We start from the raw sequence: 6,531 nt of genomic DNA, 5'->3' as shown, positions 1-6,531 counted from the left end.
GCGGCGGGGCCGCCCCTTCCCGCGGGTGCGCTCAGCGGGGCGGCCCGGCGGTGGGCGGCGGCGGCGCAGGGGGCGGCCCGGCTCCCATGGCCGGAGCGGCAAAGGCGCGGGCAGAGGCTCCTCCGGCCGCGGCTGCCGGGGCGGGCTCGTCCGCCCCCGCCCCGGTCCCTCCTCCCGCGGCGGGCAGGGCAGCGCGGGGCAGGGCAGCGAGGCAGGGCAAAGCGGGCGGGGAGAGCCACCGAGCCCGGCCCTTCACCTCTCGCCTGTTTTCTCCCCGGCCGGCTTCTAGTCGTCCACCTTCTTGCGCAGGTTGAGGAGGCAGAGCAGGCAGGTGAGCAGGGCCTGGCGGCTCTCCCGGGAGCGCAGCCGGCGGCCCAGGCGGCGGAGCGGCGGCAGGAGTCGCCGGCGGGCGAGCGGCAGCAGGCGGGCGAGCAGGGCGCGCAGCAGTGGGGCGGCCAGCGCCGGGGCGGGCATGCTGGCCCCGGGCCTGCCGCCGCACCGTCAGCCCCTCGGCGGCGCCTCGGGGGGCAGGGGAAGGCGCCCAGGAGCTCTTCACGCTTCGGACCTCGCGAGCCGAGCGCGGTGCTCAGGGGCCCGCACCGCCCTGCGAGCTGCTCGGGAGAGGCTCGAGGAAGAAGCGCTGGAGGGGACCGCGCTCCTCCTCGCCTCGTACCCTCTTTGGGATCCTTCCCACTGCGGGACCCTGCTCTGGCCTTTCTTTCAGAGCAGCCTGGGCTGCTCAGTTCCCCCCACGTGGGCCTGCCACTATCCCAAATGGCAGGAGCGGCTCCAGAGCAAGGGACAACAACAAAAAAAGCCAGCTGCCCATTTAAATGCCCCCTCCTCCCAGGCCAGCCAGGCACATGCTCCCTGTAAGTGATACTGCCCCTCGGCCCAGGACCCCATTTGTCGGGGTGGCGGGTGCTGAGGGAAGAAGGGGGGCAAGGGAGGAATAACATCTGCCCACCATAGAAATGTGGGCTGGCAGGATAGGGTCTTATTTCACTGCAAGGCTTTGCTGAAGCCCCTGAGCAGGCACCCTCGTCCAAAATATGCTCGTCTGTCATTCTCTGCTGGCGCCAGTAGCTGCCACCCAGCTCCCACAAGGGCTAGGAATGCAGATCAGGCAGCCCACCAAGGAGAACAGGCAAGGGATGCTTCAGGGCTTGAAGCACGGAGGAGCAGGTGAGGCGTTCCCTTGAGGAAGAGCTGTGACCTGGCTCCACATGGGGCTGCAGAGCGGGCTGGTAAGCAGTGCACTGAGCTTTCCAGCTGTGCTGCCAGGCTGAGCCTGCTTGGGGCAAGTAGCCAGGGCTGTGCAGACCAAGGGAGTGCAAGCTAGCCAGGGTGAGGGTGCAGGCAGGAAGGTCCATGGGTCGCATCTGCGCCCTTCCGCTTGTTTTATTCTTGGTGGCTGTCTGGCTTAGTTTCCTCCCCTTGTTGTTCCCTCCGAAAACGCTGCCAAGGCCCTACTCTTGGCTTCCACTTAAGGAGAATTTAGGAGAATGAACAGACACGAGGGACTGAATGCTGCTGCTCCATCTCCCAGCCTGCCTGATGCAAGTTGTCCCTTGCCCATCGAGTCCCATCCAAAGGCGATTAGTTCAGCCAGGGTGACCTTTCCCAGCCTCGCATATTCCTCCTGGGGAGCCAGCCATGGATGAGGAAAAGTGGACTGGCCGTGCCTCAGCATAGAGACACCGTGTACTGAAACCAGAAACAAGCTCCTCGACGGCTCAGCTCCAGGCCCGGGAGCTGCAAGGCACGGGGCTGATGTCAGCCCCTCCGGATGAGCCTCACAGAGGTGGGAGGGCTGTGAGCTGCCCATGGTCCCGTGCCCACGGAGGGACCCAGAGCCTGGGGAGAGCCCAGGCTGAGGGAGCGGGAGCCAAAGCTTTGCTGCAGCTGTGTCAGGCTTTATGCTTCCCTGGAAGAGAGAGTTTTGCCCCTTTGGTCAGGGAGGCAGCACTGGGCCCACTCTTGAGAATCCTGGGTTTACTGTGCCATGGCTGATGCTGGGTGGGTTGCTGCCTCGATTTCCCCAGCCTCTACAGGGAGAATTTCTCTCCCTGTGCAGAGGGCTCTTGCAGCATTCTGCCTGTAAGCAGGCTGTGTCCCTCGTCAGCAGTAGTGATCACAGTGATGGAAAGTGGGGATCTTATTCCCCAGGGAGCCTTACCTATTCTTAGGAAATCCCCTGCCTGAGTCGAGACAACTGCCCATCCTACCGTGGCTCCTGAGGGAATCCTGTCCTTCGCTCCTGCTGGGAAAGGGAGGTGCCAACCAAGTGCACTGATGCTGGAGCAGAACATCTGTTACATCTGTTACTGCACATTCCTGAGGGCATTGCACCTGAGCAGTACATGGCAGAGATATACAAGGGGGAAGGTGGAAAATCCCATGAGGACAAAGGGGCTTCAGTGTGCAGCCTCTGCAGAAACCACTTCCTTCCCAGGAGCAAACACAGGTAACGGCAAGAGGGGTCACCCTGTGTTGAGAGCCAGGTGCTTGCAACATCCCAGCACTGGCAAGTGGGAAAGTGGCAGAAAGTGGGGCAGGGTTTGTTTGCTAAGCCTTTGGGACTTGTAAAGAGGCAGATTTTTTTGTCTCTGCCAGAAATGCAGAGACATTGCCACTTTCCCCATCTGGAAGGTCAGAGGCTTTTAGCCTCCTTTCACAGCTGGGCAAAAGTGCAGCCTGAGGAGGTGAAGGGACTTAACCCTGCTCCTCCAGTGAGTCAGGTACAGAGCTGGAAAGAGAATGCAACCCTGGAAGAAAATGAAATTGCATCAATATCTACTTCCAAACAAAAAATCTGGGGCGCTGGAACCTGTGTTTCCTGGGCCAAGGCGTGTAGACCCTTGCTGTAACCTCTCTGACCCACAGAACACTTTCTGCTCCTGCAGTCACTGCTCTGTCTCCTGAGCCTTGTTCTCATCTACCTTTCATCACTCTTCTCCAAGGGGCTCAAAATTCCTGACAAGATGGCCAGCTTCTTTTTTGCTGGGTATACAGCAGGGCCACTTCCTTTCAGGTGTCCATTTTCTTTATCATACCAATTGCATGACTGAGTATCCTCAGGAGGCCTGGGATCCAGTTCTTGAACCCCAACAAGGACTCTGTACCCCTCCATAGTACTTATTTCTCTCTGGTGGTCAATTAGCAGCAAAGAAGGAGCAGGAGATGCACTTGAGCAGTGTGAGGCCAGCATGGGGTCCCATGAAGCATGTGAGAAGTGGAAAAGCAAGGCTGGAAGCAGCCTAGCTGCAGGCTCTGTCCTCAGGGTGGTGGCAGAACTGTGCAGAGCTGTCCTCTTGTTTTCTCTTTCCTGACATCCCAAAGCCCTAGGGATTCAGCTTGCCCAAAGCCCAGCCCCTTCCTCCTTGCTGCTGAGCAGGGGTGAGCTCACAGCCCACACATCCTCTGGGCAGATCCCAGGGCTGGGAGAGGACAACAAGCTGGAAGTCTGGAAGTTTAGTCTGGAGGAGGCTGAAGGGTGACATGATCACTCTACAACTACCTGAAAGGAGGTTGTAGTGACGTGGGAGCTGGTCTCTCCTCCCAAGTAACAAGTGATAAGACAAGAGGAAATGGGCTCAAGTTGCATCAGGAGAGGTTTAGATTTGAGACTGGGAAGAACTTTTTCACCGAGAGGGTTATTAAGCATTGGAATGGGCTGCCCAGGGAAGTGGTGGAGTCACCATCCCTGGAGAAATTTAAAAGCTGCGTAGCTGAGGTGCTGAGGGACATGGTTTAGAGGTGGGCTTGGCAGTGTGAGCTGAGTGGTTGAACTTGATGGTCTTAAAGGTCTTTTCCAACCAAAATGATTCTATGAGCCCACCTCAAAGGAAGAATGGTTGGAGGGTGTGGGACTTTGGGGAGGAGGTGGCTGTGTTACCTATGCTATCTCTGCTTCGTGGGAGGGCAAGACCCTCGTGCCACCTTAAAGGCAGGCACAGGGGACAGAGCAGGCATTGGCGCCTGCCAGTGCTCAAAGCAGTCTTTTGTGTGGCTAAGGCTCCAGAGGATTTAGCAGGGATGCTCCCTGGGAAGAAAGACATGCCCCCCCAGGCATCTCTTTGCAAGGTGTGTGAGATTTGTTGCAACTCTTGCTCTGGGCCTAGCACTGGGCTAAGGAGAATGGCAGGGGGAGGAAGGTGAGAGGAGGCCAAGTGTCTTGAAGAGACCTCACCTTTCCAGCAAGGACTCTTGAGAGTATGGTGGTGGTGGGGACAGTGGCACCGGAGCGCCTGGCCCTGTGCAGAAGGGACGCAAGTGCTATAAATAGTTTGTTTAACACACTGTGGCCAGGCACTGGAAAGCCCCATCCCAAGCACATTCCCTGCTGCTGGTGCTGAGACGGCAGCTGTTGGAAAAGGCTGAGTCCAGCAGCTGCTGCGCCATGCTCTCAGCCTCCAGCCCTCCTGCTACCCTTGGGCAGCTGAGCCCATGGCATCCCTTGGCACAGGATGGTGATCCTCACCAAGGAGATGCCAGCTCCCACCACCCTGCCGCTGGTGCCAGAGGGGCAAGGGAGTGAGGATGTCCTTGCGGCAGCGGGGACAGCGCTGAGCTGAGCCAGGAGCTGCGAGGCTGTGTCCGTGGCAGCTGCTGCCCACGCACAGGCCCTCAGCTGCGGCTCTCCCCAGCCCTGTCTGAGGATGCTGGGCCGGGCCGTGGCCCCCCACGCACCAGCTCCACTCACACAAAAGCCCCTTGTACCCGCGGGACTGACATTCCTGCGGCTGCGGGCCTGGGGCATGGAGAAGCACAGCCAGAGCCCAGCTGCCAGGACAGCTGGTGGCGCCAGGTGCAGATGGGCTGTGGGCCTGCCCCCACCATCCCCCATCCCCATGCTGGGACGATGGACATGAGCAGCTGGTGGGAGGGGAGGGGACCCCTGAGGTGGGCAGGTGGCTCGAGGGGGACAGGGCATAGAGTGAGGGAGGGGATGATGTGGTCCCAGGCAGCAGGAGCAGTGGTGCTGTGCACCCATAGGCACTGCTTGCCCGCCTTGTGGGGGCGGGGGAAGGGGGGGGGGGACGAAGGTGAGAATGGGCTGACTCTCTGCCCATAGCAAGGGAAACTCTACTCTCACCACAGTATTGGCCAGTTCAGGCCTCCAGCCCCTCTTGCTCCTCACTTTACATCAGTATTTAAGGACTGGAGGGCCTCTTTGTCCCCTTCGAAAGGAAGGGGCGGAACCAGGCTGCTCTTTGTGGCATTAGCTGGCAGCTAGGGACCTCCTGCCTGCAGACCCCCTGCCGATTCTGGCCTGCCAGCTGCCAAGGGAAGGGATCTGCCAGCTGGTGCCTGCAGGGAGGGAGGGAGAAGGAGAGAGAGGGGGCTTCGGGTAAGGATGTGCTGGGGCACCTGTCCTCCCAAAGCCAAGGCGGCACTGTGCCAAACAATGGGGCCTGTGTTGTGTGTGTGTGACAAGGCCTCGCAGCTGGGACAGCAGTGACAGCTCCATACATTTGCCTCCCTGCCCCATCACCACCCCTTGAGCTCCTGTTTCCCAGGGGCTTTGAGGAGCAGGGAGCTCAGGTTGGCAAGCCCCAAGGTACCCTCACCCCACCGGGCACAGCTCAGCTCACAGGCTGCCGAGACCCAAGTGTAAGTAGCTCACTTTCATCCAGCCCTCGGGAGCTTCTGGAGGAGAGGGCAACCTGGGGTGGCAGCGAGGAGATTGCTCCCTCCTGTTATCACTGCCCATATCTCCTCTGTGCTCTGGGCTGGGCTGGCTTGCCCCGAGGTTGCGTGCTGGCCCACTGTGGGGAGTCTGGTCCTAGAGAGCTGGCCTGGCACCAAGGGCACCCACAGGAGGGATATTGAGATGCCACCATGAAGGGAATGAGGGCACTCCCAAATGCTGAGCACTGTCTGGGTGCTGCTGCCCTCCTGGGGTGTCAGCAAGGTGCAGGATGGACACACAGCATCTCCTGCTCTGAGCCATAAAGTGAAAAGCTTCACCATCCCTTCTTCTTCCATGGTCATTTTCATGGAAGGCTTTTGCCTCCACCTCTTACTTGCATGGCCTCGAAGGGTGCAGGGGAAAGCATCAGCCTCCCACAGCCAGCCCCCACTCAGGGGTCACACATCTCATGTGGTCCCTTTCCAAGATCCAGAGCTCCAGGCTGCCCTGCATTCCCAACCTGCTCTGAAGTTACCTCCATCCTGTGGCCAGACCCAGGGCTCACTGCGCTAAGCTGCTGCGCACACATCCCTGAGGCACAGTCTGGGGTGAAGCTGTCCTGAGACGCTAACACACCGCTCCTCCCACCAACACCAGGGAGCAAACACCAGCTTTTCCTCCACTTGAAAAAAACCCTGGGGTAACTGAACAGCCCTGCTAACAGCATACTGCTTGTTGTGGCTTTGGAGAGCAGCATTCCCTTACACCCCCTTACATGGTGCTGCCCTGTGTTGTTAACATTAGGGCTCCCCTGCAGAGGAAGAGACGAGTTGTACAAACTTGTAGAGGCTGTGGACACCCCGTGCTCATGACCAGGCCCGTACCTGGTGTTGCTC

This window comes from Colius striatus, chromosome 2 (assembly GCF_028858725.1).
Source record: "Colius striatus isolate bColStr4 chromosome 2, bColStr4.1.hap1, whole genome shotgun sequence".
NCBI classification, from domain to species: Eukaryota; Metazoa; Chordata; class Aves; order Coliiformes; family Coliidae; genus Colius; species Colius striatus.
Note: the sequence above shows the minus strand (reverse complement) of the source record.